Raw genomic sequence first — 24,841 nt, forward strand, 5'->3', positions numbered from 1 at the left:
CTGGTTTCCTGGACCTTCTGGACTTGTCAGCGTCCCCCCCCAGTCAAACTATCGATGGACGCAGATCTTCTCTTCAGAGAAGGAGGCGCCATCCTCCATCACGACCCGGGATCGCTGAACTTGCAGGCCTGGCTCCTGTGGCACTAGAGTTTGGAGGGTACGAAATCCCCGCGGACTGCAAGGAGGTGCTTGCAAAGGCCAGGGCGTCCTCAACTCTCAAGTGCTATGGACACACATGGAAGAGGTTCTCTGTCTGGTGCCGTGCACAGAAGATTAACCCTCTGCGAATTACGGCCCCTCAAGTGCTGCAGTACCTGCTGTCGCTGGCCAAGGCGGGGTTGGCTCATGCCTCCATCAAGATACATCTGGCAGCGATCTCCCGCTACACCAGGACTACGGGACGATCACCTCTGTGGTCTCATCGCCTGGTGAAGGAGTTTATGAAGGGACTGTTCCGTTCATTCCTGCTGGTGAAGGCTCCGGCGTGGGAGCTCAACGTGGTGCTGAGCAGGCTCACGGGGGCGCTTTTCGAGCCTCTGCATTCGGCACCGTTGAAGTTCCTGTCGTGAAAAACTGCATTTCTTGTGGCCATCACCTTCGCACGATGAGTGGGAGAGATCCAGGCCCTATCCTGCAAGCCTCCATACTAATCTTTTCACAAGACGAGATTGGTGCTGAGGACGCACTCCTCCTTCATGCCCAAGGTGCCGTCGGACTTCCATCTCAACGATCCCTTGGTGTTACCAGTTTTCTTCCCGTCGCCTTCGTCGCCAGGACTTTGCACTCGCTGGATGTAGCTAGAGCGCTGAAGTTCTATGTGGACCGCACGAAGAGTTTTCGGAAGACCTTACAACGGTTTGTGAACTTTGGACCTGTAAACCAAGGGAAGGCCCTCTCGAAGGCTTCCATTTCCAGATGGCTCTCCGGCTGCATCATGCACGGTCACCGGTTGGCAAACCGACAGTTGCCCGGCTGTCCGAGAGCCCATTCGACCAGAGCAATCGCTGCTACCACGGCGTTCTTGTCTGGTGTGCCCCTGCTGGACATCTGCAGGGCTGCTACGTGGAGGTCAACGCACACCTTCACGAGATTCTACTGCGTCGACCGGGATTCCAGGGAGGAGTCCAGGGTTGGCCAAGCAGTGCTGCGCAACCTGTTCGCCTGAAGGTGGGCCTGGTGAGGAGGTAAGAGTTGCTTAATGTTGAGTTTATGTAATGCTTAATGTTGAACCCTTTACACCTCCCGTGGTTGTGCATGTGTGTACTGCTATGTATTCTTATATTCATGAGCATGTGAATCCATGCCAGACCCCATGCTGCAGAAGGAACAAGTTACTTTCCTGTAACTGTTGTTCTCCAGCATGGGTCTGGCATGGATTCACATGCAAACCCTCCCTCCTACCCCTTTTCGGCTTTTGGTCATGCTGCCACTTTACGTGCTACCAAATCTGAAGTTGGCTGCCAGAGGAGGGGCTTAGGGAGAGGGCAGTCATTGGCTGGGAGCAGTATGACCCAGAGACCAGTGATTGGTTACTACTAAAAAAGACAGATCAGAAACGAAACTGATACTGATTTTTTCTTTACTGAGGATTCCCAGTCTGACGACGGGGAATGTTCGTGAGCATGTAAATCCATGCCAGACCCATGCTGGAGAACAACAGTTACAGGTAAGTAACTTGTTCCAACCCAATCGGTGTAAAATCAAACAAAACCATATAATCTTCACCCGCGATCCAGGGTACGGGCAAGTCCACTATACTCAGCAGAAAACTACAAGCAGCTCTAACTGCAGGGCACATATCGGCCATAAAGAGGATAAAAGCAGGGGGTGCTAAAGACACCCCTGCTTCAATCCTTGATTGGTGGGCATAGTTTTTATTTGCCCGTCAAGACTGATGCGTACAGACCGTGGTTTCTGAATGCAGAAGTGCAGCCATATAGGATCAATACCCCAGTGCATTAATTTCTCTCACAACTTCTCTCTAGAGACACAATCGAAAGCACTGGAGTAATCTACTGAGCAGAGATGAAGACTTCGGTTTGGTTGTCGCATAACATCAGCCAGCATATAATATGAAGCCCATAAATTGTGTGAGGTGTTATGGTTGAAATGTACTCAAAATGGCCCTCGACTCCACCCAGGTGTTAAGGTTCCGCAGTAACAGGGCTGCAAAAATCTTCCCGCTAGCCTATAGCATGACCCGAAGTCCGTAATTAGATGGAACTGGCATATCCCCCATTTTAAAAATGGGGATGAGGATAGACTCCTGGCAGCTCGAAGGAAGGTTACCGGTAGCAAGGGATGCTTGCACAGATTAAGGCAAGCAAATGTGTCCAATATTCAGTTTTGGCCTTGATTGTGATATTAGCAAGGCCGTCTGGCTCAGGCGACCCAGAGCCTTTAAGCTTCTTCATTATAATCAAAATATCAGCTTCACCAAAGCCGTCCACACTAGTGCAAATATCTGTCGTAATTCCCACATCAGTGTTCAAATCTTCATCAAAATAATGGGTATTGATGTACAAAACCCAATTATCCTCCGATTAAGTTCTTTCAGTTATCACCTGTCATAAACCTTATACAAAATACCAGAAGTTTCTGCTGTCATTAGGTTTTAATAGTGAAAAAAGAAAACTTCAGGTGGCATTATTTCTGGAATGTTTTTGATTTGTATGCCAATTTCTATAACTAGTTTGGAGAGCTTTTATAGCCAGAATCTTATTAATAAGCAATTTTTGTTTATTATCCTTCTCTCTCTCCGAAGAGTCTACTTGCTCACAATGGCAGCATCGTACAGCCCCGTCCTAGGGGCCTTCTGACTAACCGCCCCTCGAGTGGTATTAGAGATGGTCTGGATATTGGCAACTAAAGAACGAAGATCCTTATTGAATGATGTTGAAATAAGTCTGTGATAGGGTGCAGGCCTTTACTAATGGTATGCATAAATCTTGCAACATTATCTGTCGTCCAAACTAATCAATCACCCTGTTGACTGAGACCTTTAAAGGTGGCTAAGCAACCTATTGATTTCATAGAGAATTCCCAAGTGAGCACAGCATGGGTGAATTCCGCGACAATAGTTCTGAAATATCTACCCACTAAAGGATTCATAAAGACATAGTCCAGCCGCGAGAATGCGCTCCAATTACCCTTCGTATAGAGATCACTATTACCAATGCCCGCCTTCTTTTCTAGCACGGCAAAATGATACTCTTGAAATCAATCTTCCCATTTAGATCTCCTAAGAGCGATGGCCCCGCCAGTCGGCACCGCACAACCAATTCATCATCAAGATATTGTATAGAATCAGTGGCAACAGTGGTCCAAATAAGATTTGGAAGTGGGAGTATTTTGCTCATTTTTTTAAAGTTGGGAGTAAACCGGTTTTTTAGGGAGTAAAACTGTATGTCCCATTCCAAAAGGGAGCATTTTCTAAGCAAGTAAAAATGTTTTAACTGTAAAATAATGTCTTTGTAAGAAATATTTCTTTGTACGTAGTTATTCATGCACATTAAATGTTAGATGTTTACCTCTTCAGATTAGGCAGTATTAGTTTTTTGCTGTGACACTACTTGTGCTACTGGGCCAAACGTATCTACCGAGCTGTGTGGCTGAATGCAGGGGGGGACCTTATGTGCGTTTCTTATACTCCTACGTCCTGTCCCCTTTCCTCCATGCTATATTGGTGTCCCTTGCTAGGGACGGGAACTGAACCCTTTTCACCAGAAAGTCTTTCCCCTTTAAAATGAGTTGCGTGCGGGGCATGGCCCCAGGATCATGCTCTCCCTTGACTCCGCACACCGTTGCCACACCCCAGTCCTATTTTCCACGTCGACGGGAGCAGGCCTGCTTCACTAGGCTGTGGTTAGGCCCTTTTTCTCTTCGTAATTCCACGGTCAGTCTTCCCAAGGGATATTTGTCCCTTTATTTTATTCTGTACTAACCATTCAGTTTTGTTCTATTGATATAAATACTCTGTTCTCCGGTGCCTCCCTGGCACATGTCTGCCGTGGCAGGCTTTAGCATATGCCCAGACTGTGACGAATCCTTTCCTGCGTCGAACCCGCACACTCTCTGCCTCCGGTGCCTCGGTGAAGACCACAGCTGCTCGACATGCGACACTCTTACTCCCTGGTCACTAAATAACCGACGGGCCAGGTGGAGGGAGCTATTCTCCATATCACCACCGCTGCATATCAAGGAGTACTTATGCAGGAAGACCAAATCTAAAGCTAACTATTTTGTATCACTCACCTTGCCTATCGCTATGCTCACTCTCTACTCTACACCAACACGCAATAGAGCGCAGCCAAACCCCTCAATAAATTTCGGCCTAGCTGCTCACATACGAACAATACTCCATGAAGACCCAACATCCTGCTAGAACGCAGCTATACCCCATGGAAAATCTGCATAGCTGCACACATCAGCGTCCTACACAGGCGTAGTGCTGCCAGAATGCAGTCACGGAGACCAACCGCCAGACTACACACACTCAACTGATCTCAACACCACCACACCTAATGTTAGGATGCAGCTACCATTGGGCAATCGCATCAGCTGCTCACATATTGAGTGTACCCAAGCACCCTATGCTACCCTACTCTCTCAACTGACCTGGACTACGGTCCCCAAGGGCGTTCGACCTACAAGTGCTTTGAGGTCATACCAATGGTATGTAGAGTGCTATATAAATGCCAAATAACAATTATGGCAGCTTGCCTCCTGGCTGTGCCTCTTACCAGGCTCAGAATGAGGATGCTTCAGCTACATTTTTCAGCCTCATGGAGTCAGGAAACTGGTTACCAAGCAGCATTAGTCAGCATACCAGCGTCTCTTCACCAGGACCTACGATGGTGGAGGATGGACACCAATCTCATGGCGTGCAGACAATTCAGGCAGCTCCAGCCCGCATACACCATTACAACGGACTCCTCCCTCGAGGGTTGGGAAGCCGCATTGAACGACCAAGGTGTGCACAGCATAAGATCAAGAGAGGACCAGGACAGGCACATAAATTGGCTCGAAATGATGGCTATATGGCTTGCTCTGAAAGCTTTCCTTTCGGTTATCAACAGCCCGGTTATTCATTCAGATGGACAGCTCCACCTGCATGTACTACCTCAACAAACTGGGCACCATAGCTCCCCTTGTACTGGCTAACAGTCGACATATGGCAGTGGGCTTTAACGAACAACCAACATCTCGCTCTCGGCCATCCACCTGTTGGGGGGGGGGGGGGGGGGAGGGAGTCCATCCTAAAGGCGGACAGGCTCAGCAGCCTTGGGATCGACAATTATGAGTAGCAATTGAACGAGAGGACCCTGAGGGAGATCTTAAACAAGTGGGGTCATCCACAAATGGACATATTCGCCATGAGTTCATGTCCTCGATGGGAAAGGGCAGGGGTTCACTGGGGGATGCGCTGCAGCTTCAGTGGGACAGAATGTGGTTATACACATTCCCACTGACTCCTTTGATACACAGGGTCATCTGTAAGTCTCATTACGGTGGCCGGCCAGACCATGGTTCTCGGAGCGGTTGTTCTCAGAGCTGTTGCAACTGTCGAATCAGCCACCAATTCCCCTCCCAGTGGGACCAGATCCACTATTCTCACAGCAAGAGCGGGCGGTAGTCCACCCCTCCCCAGAGAGGTTGGCCCTAGCAGCCTGGTTCCTGAGCACGTAACCTTGCAGCACCTCCACTTGTCTCATGACAACTTGGACATCATCCAAGGGGCAAGAAACGCTTCCACTAGGAGCCAATACAGGAGCAAACAGACCAGGTTCTACCACTGGGCCAAGGAAAATGGCATAGACCTGTTAGGGTGCACCCCAGATCATGTGCTGTCCTCTGCATATCTAGCACACTTGGGGGTGCAGATGGACATGTGCAACCATAGGTGCATACAAGAATTGGTGATAACCTGTTATCCACCTCCGACCCGATGGTTAAAAGGCATCTAGCAGGACTATTGTGATCAAACAAGAGGGCAAATTGCAACAGGTTAACAGTGTATTGCCCTTAGTCAATTAACATTCACACAATAAACGGGCAAACACATCTGTGTTATGAGTTGGTGGCATCCAATTTTGATCCAGAAAAAGCTCCAGTTGGCAAAGCCAAGGAAAAACTGTGGTATGGACTAGGGTGTGAGGGAAGACAGCAGGATAGAGCGAAACATGAACTATCCCTACCTAGTGTGCACTCTCAACTATTTTGCGGTGATACAACACCTGTCTAATAGTGATAGAATAAGAGCGAAAAATAACTTCTATAGTTTGTAATGCATTCAGCCTTGTCAGTCTTATACCACTCCTTTCCGTTTGGGTATATATAATTTGGAAGAGATTACAGTAAAAAAGCGCACCAGGGAAAGAGGTTTTTTTGTCTCTTGGAACACTTGTGGGGCATCTAATGGGATAGTTAAGCCTTTAATGACCCATAGATTGTCACACTAGCCCTCGATTGCTAGGGTTAAAAAGACACACAAACAATGTACATGGAAAGGGGGAATTTCCTTTCCCTAAAACAAGACAATACAATCACTGCTTTCTGTCTATAGGTGTTGTGAACTGGCGGAAAGTAGGACTATATACAAGGTTTGCTCGAACTCTCAAAAATAGCCCAATTTGCGCCTTTTAAGTGTAGCAAACACCGTCGACCGGTTTCAGTGGCATAACTTTGATAAAGCCACTTTCATCAGGACAGTCTTTGGTTCCTCAAAGCTGGTGTGAATTAAAGTTTAGAGACCAGTTTGTGAGAAACAGGATACGGTAGATGGAATAGTACTTTACCACCTTGCCGTAAGTGTCATAGGACTGGAACAGTCTAGGAGGGAACCTGTGGATACAAACAAAATGTACCACAGTCACTAAAAAGGCTGCTAGATTCTATTCACTAGGTCATGAATAAACACATTAGTCCATGTCATTCATATACAGTCAACGACTGCCGTAACACCAATAATTTCTTCAATCATTGTATGGAGTTTGTAATGTCCTTATTTTACTTTAATTAATGGGGCCACAGCTCTGAATGTACTGTACACCTCACCAGTGCTCATCAAAGTTTAAAGTCATTTCGTTAGTCGGAACAAGGATGCACTCACCTTGTGTATTTTTCCCTTTTGGTCTGAAGGTCAGATGTATTCCTCAAAATGAGTCACAGTGTGACTGACCAGTCCCCATGCCCCTAATCTGTAAATGAATTTAGAGGTAGTTGGGGATTAGTATACCATCGCTCTTTGTGCAGCTTTACACATATGTCAAGATATTAGCATGCTGAAAAGGTGTATGGTCAGCACTTCTGATGGGCTACAAACGATTAAAGGAGTACTGTCTCACTCCTTAGACTGTGTGTGCCAACAGACAATTGTGCAGTGTCCCCTATATTAAGCAGCCAGTGCAACAAGGGACAGGATAATACAAGCTTTTGTGCTGTATGGTCAGCACTTCTGATAGACTATACAAGATTAAAGAGTACTCTTTCACTCCTTAAGGTGTCTGTTACAACAGACGTGGGCGCAGTATTCCATATATCGTTTCAGGAGGAGGTGGCTCATATCACCTCCTCTTCTAGGGCATTTCACTTTTTCTATGATCGTCCATTCTAATTCAGTGGCCTGATGTTTAAGCCTAATAAAGAGATCAACCAATGGTGCATTGTCCCGTTGGGTCCTAATGCATGACATGTGCTCCTGGATACATTTCTTAACTGGCCTGGTGGTCATACCAATATATCTTTTATCGCAAGGACACTATCATATAAATGACGTTGGATGTATTACAATTGGTCAGGGAGTTTGGTTTCCACTGTGTCTTCAACCCCAAATCAAGGGTTTTGGTGCGTTTCGTGAGTGTGCATACATTGCACTGACCGCATGGTGTATGTCCATGTAGGGATGTATTGTTCCATAGTGTTGTCTGCCCAGTGACCTCTTCTGCTGGTGTGTATCAGTGTATCAGGGTGTCTCTCAGGTTCTTTCTTTTTTTCATTGCAAAGCGTGGTAAAGGTAAGGTAACTGGTCCCACGTTTAGTACTGGCCACAGTTTGATGATTTCCCTTTTAATCAAGTTGATCTTGTTGGAATAGCTAAAGACTGCAATAATGGTTTTTTTCTCCGGCTTGACGTTCTTTCTGTTGTAAAGTTATGTCGCGCAGGATATTTCTTGCGCGTTTCCTTGCAGTTCTCACAGTTTTCTTGGGATATCCGCGTTAAGAGGCAGTCCGTGAGTGCATGTGACTGTACATCATACTCCTGGATAGTAGAGCAGTTTCTCCTGTACCTTAGGAACTGGCCAAAAGGTAAATTTTCACGAAGACTCCTTGGATGGAAACTGGAGTATTCTAGTAATGAATTGCGGTCAGTTGGTTTGCGAAAGACCGTGGTGGCCAGACCGCCAAATTTTGGTACTATTTTTACATCGAGGAAGTGAATGATATCTTTAGATATGCAGTGTGTGACTTTGGGATATCTATCTCTTGAAGTCAGAAATTCTCTAAATAGTGGTTCTGTACCTGTAAAAATAGCCAGGACATCAATATACCGGGTCCAAAGGGTAACCTGCGTCCTGAAGGGATTAGATGGCTGGTATATATGTGTCTCCTCGAATTCGGCCACGTATAAGTTGGCCAAAGATGGGACGAAGGTCGCACCCATAGCAGTGGCAGAGCATTGTTCATAGAAGGTCTCTTTGTATAGAAAGAAGTTCTTTGTGAGTGCAAGCTCAGCCAATTGTACTATGAGCTCAATTGGAATCTCTGGAAGAGCCACTAAGTCTGTAAGGACTTTAGCAACTATCTCTAGGGTGGCTGCTTGGGGAATGTTGGTATAAGTGCTTCTATATCCAAAGTCACTGTTAGGCAGAAACCTGTGCAGTTCCCTCTAGGACCACTGCAAAAGATTTTGGACTACAGGTGTTTGGCAGTAAACCCACTTGGTAGCAGTCTGTACCACACAGATTCACTTGGTAGCTGTGGCTGAGCAGTCAGACTTCCCTCAAGAAGAGTTAGGCAGTATACAGAGTATTCATAATAGGTCAAGAGAACACAGCAGAACAATTAAACACTGACGAGGGCTTGGTGTAAAAGAGATATAATTATTTATTTAAAACCACATCTAGAAAAACACACAGGCACTAATAGTAAGCAATTCAAAAACACGGTCACTAAAAGATATACACTCCCTTAAAAGAATATTAGACAAGTCTTAAGTAAAGCCCCACTTATTTTCAGACAGCGGTGAGCGCGTAACGTAGATGGCACTCTAATAGTTCGTTTTTTAAAAGGGAGAGAAAAACAGGATAAGTGAAACAGATCCCAACACTTTTACAAGAACATAACAAGAGAGGGGGGCAAAGTAAAACCGTGAAGTTAGAGTTCAATAGGCCGGATCCACTTTAAGAGGATCAAACGAAATGTGTCCAAGGTCACACGGTTGCAGTGCACAAAAGTCTTGTAAAGGTTCAAATAGGAGTTGGACCAAAGAAAGAGACCAGTTAGAGGGTCAAGACGGCCAGCCCAGTCCAGAAGGTTAAGGGGTTATTACCTTGTAGCAATCTTTAGAAAGGGAGGCCTGGCGGACACGGTACCTTAAGTGATGAGAATACTCCAGCGGGGTAGTTGTTCCTGGCAGCGGATGCAAGTCAGTGCTTCGTCCGGGGGAAGAGAGGATCTCGTCGTGGAGGAAGACAGGAGTCTGTTGCACTGCCAGGGAAGAAACCAGCCGCGGAGTTTCTCAGGTACAAGGAGCGGTCTGTTGATTCGCGGTTCAGTGGTGAGTGGCTATCCGGCCGCCGGGGTGCTTGGCAGAGGCAGTTCGACCACAAACCGGTCTGGGGTGCGAAGAAAGAAGATAAAACTGGTTGTGCCCACCAGTCAGGGGAAGAAGCCTCTCCAGTCGGGAGAACTTCTCTGTCATTGGGAAGTGGTGAGTCGGTTCCGCAGGGCTCCACCAGTGATGTCGTCGTGGTAGGTCGGCTCAGCTTCTCCCTCGTCGGATTCTCAGGTCCTGTGGCGACTTCTGAAGTTCCAGTCCCCAAAGCCCTGCTTTTATGCAGCATATCCCCATTCACTCAGCCTAGCTGTCAATCAAACATGCTAAGTGGTGAGCCGGCCGGCTCACCACTTGGGCCAATCACACAAGAGTGCGACTTGAGTTACCAAGGTAACTCAGTCCAGGGTGCCTAAACCCCCTCCCACACCCCCTGTGGTACCCAGACAGAGTGGCACCACTTTTGGAGGCTTCTGTGGAGAAGCCTGCCAAAAAGTGGAACAAAGGGCTCGACTTGGGTTGGAGTCACAGAAGAGAACACAAACGCCATTTTAGAATCGAGTCCTGGCAAAAAATACCAACCGGCGAATTAATATTAAATAAACCGGCGGTATGTTCGAGGCTATGAGAATTAAATAATTAAAGTTGGTAACCTCGAACAATGGGAAAATCCCATAGGAAAATATTCGCGGTCGAATATAAAAAGTAGTTTCCACTGCCACTAGCCAAAACTCGATCAGGGGGGATGGAGACGTGCCCCCTCGACTAACAGACCTCGGGGCAATCGAATTGCCCCGACCAGTACGTCCACAATATGATGGTTTGTACTGGTTTCTGTTAATAATTTGGGACTAGTAAAGCCAATGGTGACTTTACATGCCCTGGGAGACAGTAGTCAGTCCCAGGGTATGGAGTCTATGGTGGGGTGTCACTATGACACCCCTGTGTTACTACACGGAGGGTGCTGTGTAACACACATAGTAAAAACACATGAGACCCTATGGAGTAAAGGACCCCATAGCCCATAAAACACATTAACAGTCAAAGGACCACCATAAATCATGTCCAAGAGTGGGAGAAAGAGTCTCACTCTTGGCAGGAGAAAAAAACAAACTCCAGAAATCCAGCAAAGCTGCTGGGGGACTCACTAGGTTAGGAAATTCAGCCTAAAGAGAGAATTCTCCCTAACAGTCACCAAAAATTGAGTGGTTGGGTCAAATGTCACATTCTTGAGCATGTTGAGGATGCTCATGGTGTCCTTGTCATAAGAACGCATCTTAGGGATCTGTGGCCTCAAGAAAAAATCTATGAATTGAGAGAGCGGTTCCAAAATGGAATCGATCCCAGCTACTATGGGTCTGCCGGGAAGAAGGGGCAAGGTCCCCTTATGCACTTTGGAAAGTGCATAAAAGACTGGAATTTTGGGAAATTTCGGGGTTAAGAAAGCTGCTTCTTTACTACTGATGTGGCCCTCGCATGCTGCTTCTTCAACAATGCTGGAAATGGTTTCGTGCAGGCATTCTGTAGGGTCCCCTTACTAAGGTTTTGTAATGTTCATTATTTCCCAAGAGTGATGTTACCATCAGATTGCAGTTGACGGAGTTCTCATCTGCAGAGATAGGATCTATCATTCCAGTTGTCGGAGTCTAATGTTTCTCATTAGTTTGGCAAACTCAATACGTGTTTGAAAATCGTCATGCCCTACTGTGGGCACAAAACTCAACCCTTTTTGTAAGACTTGTTGTTGCATATTGGTCAACTCGTGTGTGGAGAGGTTTATTACTAATAATTCTGGGGCTGCTGGAGTCCCTGCCCTCTGCTCCTCGTGACTCTGGGGGAGCCTAAGTCTTGCCGCCTCCTCTTTGGCCTCGATATAAAAAAGCCTTTCTATTGGCATTCTGACCTCTTTGGTTTGTACTCTGGAATTGCACCCTCCTATCGCCTGACTGATCACGATTGTGAGCGTTACTTCGCTCATGTATTCTGACTCCAGAGGTACCAGGTCTGCTACCTTAATCCGAGCTACCGCTGGAGAAGGTCCATTGTGCCGGTGTATTCCATTTCTTGTTCTTGTTGTTTTGTCTTGGTCAATTTCTCTTATTTTGATAGGGCAATTTTTGTGCCATTGTTGGCTGTGGATCATCATAGTAGCTATCGGCTACGTATGGATAGATCTTTTCATGAGAGAATACCGAGATGTCTTTTTTTTTAATTTCTGAATTTTTTTTGTTTAGACGAAGTTCTTTGAAATCACTGATCAGGATATCAAGATCCTCATTTCTTTTTAAAGTTCTCAAGGATTTCTGATGATTTTAATAGGTCGATTTTGGATTCAATTTCTGTCATTAATTTAATGGAGACTGTTTTGGCTGTATTGATTATTAAAATCAGCCAGTCTCGTGTGCACTTGTTGGCTATAAATCTCCAATCCTTACGGAATTGGATCTGGTTTAAGAAAATTCTGGGTTCTATTCGATTTATGAGACCATCTGGTGCTGTTTGTGCCCCTAGGTATTCTGTCATGATCAGGCCATGAAGTTCTGATCAGCTTCTTTTTGAGGCCTTCGAGTTCATTCCAGGAGTCATTATTTGCCGTAACTTGAGGTACCAGTACCCCCCCTATCAAGGAGGGGGCTGCTAAGATGGCTTCTACTAGGTCTTCTGCAAAACCAAGGAAGTTTGACTCCGTCATCATGTTAATACTAACATCCACCATTTGTCTATACCAAAAGGTGGAACGTCAGGTCTCTCTGTGCCTAATGTATTCCCAAGGAGTTGTACGATTGTAATGAAAAGGGTTGTGATTAAAGAAGAAAGGTGTAGGGAGCTGTATCTCTGCTGCCACACATTCCTACAGCCATTCGCTCAAGCAACTAATGGTATGCTAGATATGAATTTGGAACATTGGCTTATACTTTAATCCACTTCTCCACCATGGATATCATTTTCCACATGAAATTACGTCTACCCGTTAAAACCGTAATACGGCAAGCAGTTTACCTTTTGGGCTTAATACTGCTTGCGGACGTCAGCATGCGAGTATGCCTGACTTGGCCCAAACATCCTATTCACCCGCCTGACTTCCGGGTATCCCGCATGCTAGGCGCATGCACCCGTGACACACGGGCGCGTGTCATGTGATGTGGAAGCCTAAATCAGTTATAACTAGCGACCGCAGAACGGACCCGCTCGCGTTCGCTATGCTGCTTCATTTGAGATGCGGAGTGCGACACGTAAATTACCCTGTCCTTTATTGCACGAGTTGCTCTGTATATGGAATACTGCGCCCGCGTCTGTTGTAACAGACACCTTACGGAGTGAAAGAGTACTCCCTTTAATCTTGTATAGTCTATCAGAAGTGCTGACCATACAGCACATCAGCTTGTATTATCCTGTCCCCTGTTGCACTGGCTGCTTAATATAGGGGACACTGCACAATTGTCTGTTGGACACACAGTCTAAGGAGTGAGACGGTACTCCTTTAACCGTTTGTAGCCCATCAGAAGTGCTGACCATACACCTTTTCAGCATGCTAATATCTTGATATATGTGTAAAGCTGCACAAAAAGCGATGGTATACTAATCCCCTAATGCCCCTACTACGTCTGAATTTACAGATTAGGAGCACGGGGACTGGTCAGTCACACTGTGCCTCATTTTGAGGAATGCATCTGCCCTTCAGACCAAAAGAGAAAAATACACAAGGTGAGTGCATCCTTGTTCCGACTAACGAAATGACTTTAAACTTTGATGAGCACTGGTGAGTTGCGCAGTACATTCAGAGCTGTGGCCCCATTAATTAACAAAGTAAAATAGGGACATTACAAACTGCATACAATGATCGAAGAAATGATTGGTGTTACGGCAGTAGTTGACTGCATATGAATGACATGGACTAATGTGTTTATTCATGACCTAGTGAATGGAATCTAGCAGTCTTTTTAGTGAATGTGGTACATTTTGTTTGTATCCACAGGTTCCCTCCTGGACTGTTCCAGTCCTACGATACCTACAGCAAGGTGGTAAAGTACTATTCCATCTACTGTATCCTGTTTCTCCCAAACTGGTCTCTAAACTTTAATTCACACCAGCTTTGAGGAACCAAAGACTGTTTGTTTATTACTTGTATTGCGCTCCAGACCCGAGGGCATTCGGGCGCAAGTGATAAAGATACTCACATCTTGTTACAACATGTAAAATACATTTAGGTTTAGGTGCCAGTTGGTTACATGCAGGCACATTGAAATCAGGATATATACAAGCAGGCGCATTGAAAACAGGATGTGTGTACATACATAATTTCACAAAATAGGTCAGTACATGCAGTGTAAAAAAGGTGCCGGGCACGGTCAACAAGATGACTAGTGGGTGACTATATGCAGAAGAGTCAGTAGGTTTCACGATCATTGGGCTGAGGGACAGGCCTAGATGTCAGCATCTTTGAGCCAACTGGTAATGCTCTGGCGGAACTTTTGATAGGTTTGATCGATTCTTGGAGGGGATGGTAGCGAGTTCCACAAGAGGGCTGCCTTGACCTGGAAGCTACTGCCTCCGATTTTGGCAAGCTTGTATCTGGGGACCCAGAGGTAGTTAGTATTGCAAGTCTAGTGATTCTTGTGGCAGGCTTCAGAATGAATCTGTCATATAGGAAACGGGGTGCTGCATTATTCAAGCATTTGTGGGTGAGGGAGGCAACTTTTACTTTTATTTTATCATGTGTGGAGGGCCAGTTGTTGGCTCTTCTAGTATTAGAGATATGTTCTCTCTTGGGGATTCCTAGGGCTGCTCTCAGCGCATTCGCATTATTTTGTAAGAGTTGGATTTTTTTGATAGTTTGTTGGCTCCTATGTACAGCGCATTACAGTAGTCAAGCCTGGATAAAATGAGAGCTCTGGCTAGGGTAATGCAGCTGGCGTGTGACGGGAAGGCTTTGCCTGCTCTTATCAACTTGCATGTATATGCCGTGGCCGAAGCCAAGGCATTGACCCGTTTGTTGAAGGAGAGAGTGGAATCTAAATAGAAACCCAAAGTTTCAACCCTCTTGGCGACAGTAATAATATTATTGTCTATGTTGAAGGCTGAGTTTTTTAAGGGTCGAGGGAGTGCCCAGGATGATGATCTGTTTTGTCATCATTTAGGCATAGACCATGGGTGGCCATCCATGCCTGGATGATGAGATATATCCTGTTTACCAAGGCCAAATCCTTGTCGTAATCACCGGTAAGCGGTAGGAGAATCTGTGTTTCATCTGCATAGTTGGTGTAGGCGACACCCAGAAGGTCCAGATAATCGAAAAGGGGCTTGGTAAAGATATTATAGAGGGTGGGTGAGACGCAAGATCCTTGGGGCACTCCACATGTGATGGGGGTGGGGTTGGCTGCTGCCATAGGTCATAAAACTCTCATAGTCCTGTTATTTAAGAATGATTGTAACCACGCTATGGCTTCTGTTGAGACGTGAGCTGCCGAGTCCATGTGGCTGCATAGGACCCTGTGGTCGACCAGGTCAAAAGCAGCTGATAAATCTAGGAGTAAAAGGAGGGCTGATTTCCCTTCATCCCTGAGTTCATCTATCTGTGACTTGAGGTCTATTAAAGCTGTTTCGGTCCCATGTTGGGGTCGAACGCCTGATTGCCCTAGTTCCTAGTAGAGAGTTAGTTGCCAAATATTTTTGAATCTGCAAGTATGACATTTTATCTAAGATCTTCAAGAGAAAAGGCACTGTAGTGATTGGACGGTAGTTAGTAGGTATCTGCGGGTCTAGAGTCTGCTTCTTCAATAGAGGAAGCACCCATGATTCTTTGAGATTGGATTGGATGGGATGGTATTGGTGGAGAAAGACGAGTTGATAAGTTTCGTGATAAAGGGGGCCAGGTCTCTGGCTGCGTCCGTTATAAATTGAGCAGGGCATAGGTCGCCTTGACAATTGGTAGGTTTAAGTGATGGTATAATATTTTCTGTTTCTTTTATGGTGACTTTGGAGAACTTAAATCTGGGGTGATTGGCAGAGTTACTTGGTTGCTCTAGGTTGATGCTAATGGACTTGTTGCTGGAAAGTGTGGCTTTTTTCCTGGCAATTTTTGCTTGTAGGGTTGTGACTGTTAGCTAGAGCTTGCTGTATGTTGGAGCACCAGAGTTTGTCCTTGATACAGTTGTCTGGCACTGGGATGGGGGCTTCTAGCTCTTTGAGGATGACAGAGTTCTTTCATGCTAGAATTGGCTTGGGAGATTCTAGCATTATAGGTTTCGCATTTAGCTAGGATGATTTCTTTATTTATTTTCATCAGATGGTTGTGCTCGCCAGGATGTCTCACAATGCCTTTTTTTGTTGCGTAATGATTTTAGGTATGGGGTGTACCAGGAATTGAGATGGGCTTTGGGTTTGCTTTGTCTAAGTTTGAGTGGTGCAATAGTCTAAAGCGGTGGTCATGATGTGGTTAAATTCCTTAACTATAGCTTCGGGATCCAGGTTTTCAGGGATACCATTGAGTTTGTCACAAGTGATTTTTTTTTTTTTAATTTTTTTTTTTGTTCCGGGTAGGAATGGCAGGAGCTAGAGGTACAGGTGCCAAGGTAGGTTTGGCAGTAGTTAGGGTAAAGGTTATGAGGTGATGATCCGTCCAAATCTGGGGGGATATGGAGGATATCAAGGTGTTGCAGTTGTGGTCTGCTACCCAATCCAGTGTTCTGCCTTTGTTATGTGAAGGGGCGAGCACTCTTTGGGTAAAGCCTTGTTCCGCAAGGATATTAGCCACATTTGATGCATGTGTATCTTTGGGGTCGTTATAGTCCAAGTTCAAATCTCCAATTAATAGGACTTGAGAGGAATTTTATTCGAGATATTTGATAGGTCATCTTCAAAAGTCCCAATGGGGCCTGGAGGTCTATAGATCAGGTATATCGTGAGAGTTTCGGTACTGTTTGTTTAGTTTGGCTGTCATGATCTCACATGAATTGATGTCCGGAGATGGCACTAGCCAGCATGGTAGATTGTTTCTCGCTATGAGTGCAATACCTCCACCCTGAGTATCAGCTCTATCTGATCGCAGTATGGTATATCCGGTAGGTATGGCCAGTGAGAGGGTGGGTCCTGCTGCAGTGTGTAGCCAAGATTCAGTGACTGCTAGGAGGTCCAGGTGTTCAGAGTGAATTATGTCTGCTATCTCTGTAGCGTGTGCAACTAAAGATCTAGCGTTTATTAGACCGCCCTTGAGGCTGGGTTTGTCTGTCTTGGGTAAGATTGGGCTAGTTGTAGTTTGGGTCTTGGTGGGAGCGCTGTTGGTGGTTGTCGGAATAGGCCAGTGTTTCGTTGAAGAGGGGGGTAAGACAGGTCTAGGGTTGGATCTTTTGTTGGTGGATGCCAGGGTTCTAGCTAGTAGTAGCAGTAAGCAGAGTCTACCATTTCTCTCGAGAGTGGTGCAAGAGTGTTTTGTGCCGGGCATTGCAAATGGCAGGCAGTTGGCCAAGGTTTGTTTACATGGTTGAGAGGTAGTGCCATGGTGCGATTGTGGGCGGTGTGGTATTGATACGCTGCTAATACTAAGAGCAGGACGTGTATGATACTTTTTGTGCTAGAGGTGAGGGGCAGGAGGCTCAGAGGTGTGTGCATTGTTGGTATAGGTGCTATAGGCAGAGGGGGCCCGCATCTAATTCTATCTCAGTGGTATTTGAGTACAGTGTACACCCAGTTGTGACGTAAGGGACGTGGTGGTAGGCTAAGTTTAAGGCTAAGGTCTGTAGGCGCTGTGTCCTGCAAAAGAGCGCTTGTTTCAGTACAAAGTGTGGTGCATCGTTCCAATGGCTTGGATACTGAAGGAGTTGAAGTGGTGCTAGCCCACTGCTTTCGGCGGAGTTTCATGGGCAAGCAATAGATGGTGTGCTAACTAGATCTGGACATAATAGGCTATACTAAGCATAGTAGTGGTAATACAGTACAGTACAGAGCATAGCACAGTCATGGCAGATAGGCAGCAAGTTAACATGCACAGATTGAATCTATCAACTGCAAATAGGTCAATTCCTAGCAACAATATGCAGACTTAGTAGAAGCGCTAGGGTGTAACTTGCGTATTAATGTAGTTTATGGTGAGACCCAATGAGTCCATATAACGGTGGCAGTGGGCTGAGGGTGCATACGCGGCGTGGGTCCATGAAGGGAGCATTGTGCGAGCTCTCAGATGGGCATGCATTGGGCTCCAGAAGGTGGGATGCAGAGGGCGCGTAAGAAGCAGTAGAAGTCTGCGTGGGAGAATGCATTTGCCACGGTTCTGCTAGCAGCTGGGTACAAACGGGCAGAGGTTCGTGGCTCGAGGCTCGGATGCGGTGAGACAGGCAGAGGCAGGCTCCAGCCTTGCGTGGTTGGGCTTGGAGTGGGCGGGCCGGCTCTCGCCTTCCGGTCGGGTGGATGTGGGCAAGGCAGGCCAATCCGCGCTTACGGCTTTTTTGGGAGCAGCTGATGCTATTCCATAGCAACCAAGGAAGCGGTCAGTGATGCGGCGGCCATCTTTGGGTCGCGCCCCATGCTTGATTGCTCACGGTGCACCAGAAATATTCTGGCGATGCTTTTTAGCGTAAATGCTACGTTTGCAGGAGGGCCATGCAGTGGATGATCTCTGCAAGGCTCTCTAGCCCTATAATGATCATGTAGCTTCGTAGGTTGAAGGCAGAGCTGCGGGCTCGTTCCGGTGCAGCTGTGGATCAGATGGTGCGGGCAGGGCTCCAGCCCTCCCAATGTCGTCGCTGCGGGGAAGTGGCGACTGTCCTGATGAAAGTGGCTTTATCAAAGTTATGCCACTAAAACCGGACGACGGTGTTTGCTTCACTTAAAAGGCACAAATTGGCCTATTTTTGAGAGTTCGAGCAAACCTTGTATATATTCCGACTTTCCGCCAGTTCACAACACGTATAGACGGAAAGCAGTGATTGTATTGTCTTGTTTTAGGGAAAGTAAATTCCCCCTTTCCATGTACATTGTGTGTCTTTTTAACCCTAGCAATCCAGGGCTAGTGTGACAATCTGTGTCATTAAAGGCTTAACTGTCCCATTAGATGCCCCATGAGTGTTCCAAGAGACAAAAAACCTCTTTTTCCCTGGTGTGCTTTTTTACTATAATCTCTTCCAAATTATATATACCCAAACGGAAGGGAGTGGTATAGTACTGACGAGGCTGAATGCATTACACCCTATAGTTATTTTGACTCTTATTCTATCACTATTAGACAGGCGTCGTATCACCGCAACCTAGTTGAGAGTGCACACTAGGTAGGGATAGTTCATGTTTTGCTCTATCATGCTGTCTTCCCTCACAGCCTTGATTCTTTGCAAGCTAGAAATAGCTTTTCCCTAGTCCATACCACAGTTTTTCCTTGGCTTCGCCAGCTGGAGCTTTTTCTGGATCAAAATTGGATGCTACTAACTCATAACACAGATATAGCTAGCAGGACTAACCAGGTGGTACCCTCCTGTCAAGAGTCCACATCCGGTCTGGAATCTCAGTGGTTCTGGCCGCCTTGGCATCGGTATATATCAGATTGGTTACTATCAAGACTGTGCGCTTGGTGGGCCTTACCTCGATGCGTAGGATCCGTGAAATTCAGGCATTGGTGGCATCAGAGCCATATACCACTTTCCATCGGGACAAGGTGGTGCTACAGACACACCCCTTAATTCTCTCAAAGGTAGTGTCTTTGTTTCACCTAAACGAAGAAATAGTCCTCCCAACCTTCTTCCCAAGTCTGAAGGATGAGGCAGAAAAGGTGCTGCATTGTCTCGACGTCAGGAGGGCCCTCAGATCCTAACTGGACAGGATTAAGGGCTTCTGCAATTCGGATGCTTTGTTTATCACTTTCAGACGCACGAAACCAGGGAGTCAGGCCTCCAAAGCCTCAATAGCCAGTTGGATGGTTTTGGCCATCAAGGAAGCTTACGAAGGGCAGTGCATGAAGTTGCCAGCAAACATGCATGCTCATGCGGTCAGAGCCAAGGCAACTGCAGTGTCATTCCAAAGACATGTGCCATGGCAAACAATCAGAAAGGTTGCCACGTGGGCCTCCCCATCAGCCTTCTTCAAGCACTATTGCTTGGACACGAGTGCCAGATCAGACTCAGTATTTGGCGAAGAGGTACTTAAAAGCTTGTTTTCTTAGGAGTTACAATGTCTATCATCCCCAAGGCTTCAATCAGTGGCAATCGCCCATACAGTATGGAGCAAAGCAGACGGGATTTAGGAATAATTAGAAGTTACTCACCTTGGTGACTAACATACTCCTTGTCCATAGTACCACCATCCTCACCCTTTAAAAAAGTGTTATTTGGCAATTGTAATAGAGCTGATGCGTCAAAGGGGACCGAGTCAAGGCGCTGGTGGGCAGTGTCAAGGGATTGCATGCTCCCATAGACGCGCCCCTGTGTGCTACTCATTTCAAAGTGGAAAGACAGTTTTTTCTGGTGAAAAGGTTCCTTTCCCATCCCCAGCGAGGGACGCCCATACAGTATGCAGGAAAGGGGACTATGGACTAGGAGTACGTTAGTCACTACAGTGAGTAATTTATCATTTTCTTTTTTTGGGAGTATTTGCCTATTTTTAGGGAGTAAAAGTGGCCGATACACCGCTTACCTGTAGGACAGAGTGGCAAAATCACCGATTATTAGTATGCTTGATTGAGAATGAAGGACAGCCCATTCGCTAAGGAGTACTTGTACCTGGTCAAGCTGGGTCTTTATCCCACCCGGTGGATCATAAAGAATGATGATTAGAAGCTTATTAAGAGGTGTGGGGAGAGGACAGGTCTTTGACTACTACACCCAATGCATTGGGTGAGCAGCCTCCATATGTGAATTTACAGGATTTAAGGTGCACTCAATACAACCACACAACGGCCCCCTACTGGCCCCTCCCTAGATTGTACCACTGCCGGCTGATGTATAATATTAAAACCATCAATCAAGATTCTGATTTGGCATCATCTCTATTCTCCATCTCAATTTGAGACTGTGTGCACCGGTACCAAGACCTAAGGCCTTTCAAAAAATCAGCAAATTAGTCATGGTCGCTCCTCTAATTTTTGATTTTTGAAGGTCCTTGGAACTAGTCACCCTAAGTTTCCCAGGGTCATCCAGACGTGGGCCCCTTGCTCACTGTGCTCAGAGAGGCACAACTCCACCTCACTGATGATGCCCAACAAGGCTGAAACACGTGTATGGGGTTGGTGTTGATACTCTTGTTCAGAAGGGAATTGTCATAGCATTTCGATGCTGGACTGCCCATGTGGGTGGGACAAAGACTGATATGCAAATGGTTATTTCCCATCTGTGAAAGGTACAGTGAGCTAAAGTGTGGCAGGGGACTCTAGAGTGGGTACCACCCCAAAGAACAGGCAATTTTTGCCTTGTTCATTCTCATAGAGGGGCGCCCATGACTCATTTTTGTTTTTTTCATATCATAATAAGGTACTGATTAGCTCCCAAAGAAGTAGTTAAAGGGATGGTCTAGTAAACATTTTTATTTAAAAAAATAGATAGGCAACATAAAAAAAAATACTAGCATTCTCCGTTTTAAAACTTCCTATGTAAAATTTTGAGCTATTCAAGCTCAAAATTTGCAAAAGCAAGCACATGGGCGCATCCATTTTGTGAAATGGAGGCCCTCCTGTGCTGGCTTTTCCTTTTGCGGCACTAATGAAGGAAAAGCCAGCCAGCTGTAGTAAACAAAGGCTACCGCTGGGTGGCTTTCCCTTCATTAGTGCTGTAGGCGGAGGACGGGGACCGGAGACCAGAGTAGGAAAGCTGCAGCTGAATCTCGGTAAGTGCTATTATTTTTTTTTTTAAATAAGCACTAGCTGCGGTTTTTTTTCTAAGTTTTCCGGGCTGGAGGAACACGGAAAACTTAGAAATAAAACTGCAGCTTTAAAAACGTTGTATTTATGTTTGCGGTCGCTTTTGAAGCGACCGCAAACATAAATACAACGTTACTGTGTTGGAAAACGCTGCGGTTTTTCTTTCCAAGTTTCTCAGGCTCCTCCGGCTCGGAGGAGCCTGAGAAACTTGGAAAGAAAAACCGCAGCGTTTTCCAACACAACTGCGTGTGTTTCTGCCTGCTGTGGCTATCACTTTGGGTCTCCGGTGCTCCTTGGGGAGCACCGGAGACCCAAAGTGAAAGCCACAGCAGGCAGAAACACACGCAGTTGTGTTTACATGCCGCGTAGTGTTTCTACCTGCAGTTGATTTCCCATTTGGGGCTCTCTGGCTCACCGTGGGGAGCCCGAGAGACCCAAATGGGAAATGCTAAATGCTGCGTTGTCTGCCTAAATCTGCTTTCCCATTTGGGGCTCTCGGGCTCACCGTAAGCAGATTCAGGCAGAAACAACGCGGTTGTTTTCTGCAATGCCGCGTTGTTTCTGCCTGAATCTGCTTTACCGTGGGGAGCCCGAGAGCCCCAAATGGGAAAGTAGATTCAGGCAGAAACAAAGCGGTTGTGTTGGAAAACGCTGCGGTTTTTCTTTCCGAGTTTCTCAGGCTCCTCCGAGGGGTAGAGTTTCCAGGTACTCCAAAGGGTAACCTGTGCACTATCATCAGCCCTCCCGCTCCACCTCCCAGGCCTACGGCAGTGAGGGACATCGTCATCCCCAACCAGGACACAGACGCCCAAGCAGGCATGAACCGGCCATGGACCAGCACCCCCACTTTCGTACCAAAGTGGGAGGCAGGCTATCAAACTTTGTCAAGCAGTGGAGGAAGATCACCACGGACAAATGCGTGCTGGATGTTCTTCAGCAAGGGCACATTTTAGAATTTCAAGACATGTGCCCCTGCATTCCTCCTGTGGCACGTCAACCACTTCACAAGGCCACAACTTGCTTTCCTGAGGTCTAGTCCAAAGTCGTTGACATGCCATTTGATGGCATAGCGCTATTTAGCAAGAGGGTGGATGAAACCCTGCAGGCCAGCAAGGCCAATACCCAAATAGTTTGTTCGTTGGGTACTCTGTGACAACAGTTATTTTGCTCAGGAAAATCCAGATTTTCAAGGACTTCCCCGGATTATACATCCTCCTACTGTCACAATCCAAGAGGGGTAAAAGGAAAGATCACAAGCTAATCTAGGAAACCAGCGACCATGCAGCGTATCCTCCAGAAGCCAAGTGCTGAAGGAGGCCTGACCAGGCTCTGGTCCAGACACCTCAGTGGGAGGGCAGCTTGCCAACTTTGTCACAAGCTGGAAATTCATCACCACTGACAAATAGGTGTTATCCATCATTCAACACAGCCATACCTGAAGTTCATTGGGCCTCTCTCCCATCCATTTCTCCCATTGCAAAACACCTTGCACTGCTCCCACAAGAGGTGCAATCCCTCCTCCAAAAAAGGTCGATCGAGTCCATACCAGTGCAAATGTCTTGCTCTCGTCCTGTCCCACTTCCGTCGTTCAGGATTTCACATCTACCAGTATCTGGACGACTGGTTGGTTGGAGCCACATCGCATCCACTAGCGACTCTGGACACCGAGGACACACCCTGATGCCTAACATCACTGGGTTTCTCTGTGAACTTTGTAAAGTCGTGCGTAAGTCCTGAGCATAATTTGTGGTTGTTGGGCCCACGCTTAAACACTATGGCACGTGTCACCACGCCTGCGGAGGACAGGGTGAATGCCATCTTGAACAAGGTTGAGTGGCTATCTGCCTGTCGATTGCTTCCATCTGCTCTCTCAAGTCCCTCCTGAGGATGTCATCCTGCATCCTATAAATTCCACACTAGAGACTCCAAATGAGACCCCGTCAGGAGTTCCTGGATGCCTGTTTGCAACAAATCTCCGGGTCGTGGGCGGACAAACTTCACCTCACACATTCCTTTCAAGACACCCTCCAATGTTGGAGCCGTTGTCAGCCTCACTCAGGGTGCCCCCTTTTTCGTCCCATCTCATCAGATCATGGTTACCACAGATGCCTCACTGAAGGGGTGGGGAGCTCACATGGATGAACTCGCTGCCAGAGGCCTGTGGTTGCCCAAAGAAAAGGCTCTGCACTTCAATTTTCTGGAGCTGAGACCAGTGTTCTGGGCTCTGATGGCCTTCAAGCCGCGTTTGCAGAACTGGATGATCCGCATCTTCATGGACACCACAACCTCCATGTTCTACATTCGCAAGCAGGTGGCAAGGCACTTGCCAATTGTCAGCAGAGGCCCAGGGATTGTGGACATGGCCGCTGGCATCCATGTTCATACTTCCCTTCCATCTGCCAGGGATCCACAATACAATAGCTGACTCGTTCAGCAGGGAACTCTGGTCCTGCCACAAATGGGAACTTCACCAAGGCCAGGTTTTCTATCTCTTCTCAGAGTGGGCATGCCCAGAGATCAGTCTTCGCAACTGGACCAACATGAAATGCACCAGGTTTGTGAGCAGGATTTCCCAAAGGGGGACAGCATGGGGGACACATTCTCGTTCACATGGAAAGAACTGTTCATCTATGCTTTTCCCCAAATCCCTCTTCCACCTCGAATTCTCAGTGCACTCAAAACGCTGGTGCACAATGATTCTGGTGTCGCCTTCTTGGCCGCAGCAAATTTGTTACTCAGACCTGCTTAATCTGTGGGTGGCTCCCTGCAATAGGTTATCCCCGATCTCTGACCTTCCCTCCAGAGACTAAGGGTCCATCCTGCACCACGACCCAGCGTCCCTCAACTTAACTGCCTGGCTTCTGCAGCCCTAGAATTTAGGAACGTGCTGCTACCCCCAGATTGCAGGAACAGCTTGGCCATGGCACAAGTGCCATCTACACTGTCGTACTGCAAAAGCAAATGGAAGCGTTTTACCATCTAGTGTACAACTCAACTCCTGGAGCTGTTACAAGTTCAGGTTGCATACATTTTGCCATGCTGCCTATCTTTAGCAAATGCTAGTTTAGCACACTCTTCGATCAAGGTTAATTTAGCAGCCATTTCACGCTATACGTCTACCCCAGATATTCCTTCCCTGTGGTCCCACAGGTTGGTGAAAGAATTCCTCAAAGGACTGTTGCGCTTTTCCCCCTGTAAAGCTCCAGCTTGGGAACTCAACCTGATCCTCTCAA

This window comes from Ambystoma mexicanum, chromosome 14, assembly GCF_040938575.1.
Source record: "Ambystoma mexicanum isolate Mex_15411 chromosome 14, UKY_AmexF1_1, whole genome shotgun sequence".
Taxonomy (NCBI): domain Eukaryota; kingdom Metazoa; phylum Chordata; class Amphibia; order Caudata; family Ambystomatidae; genus Ambystoma; species Ambystoma mexicanum.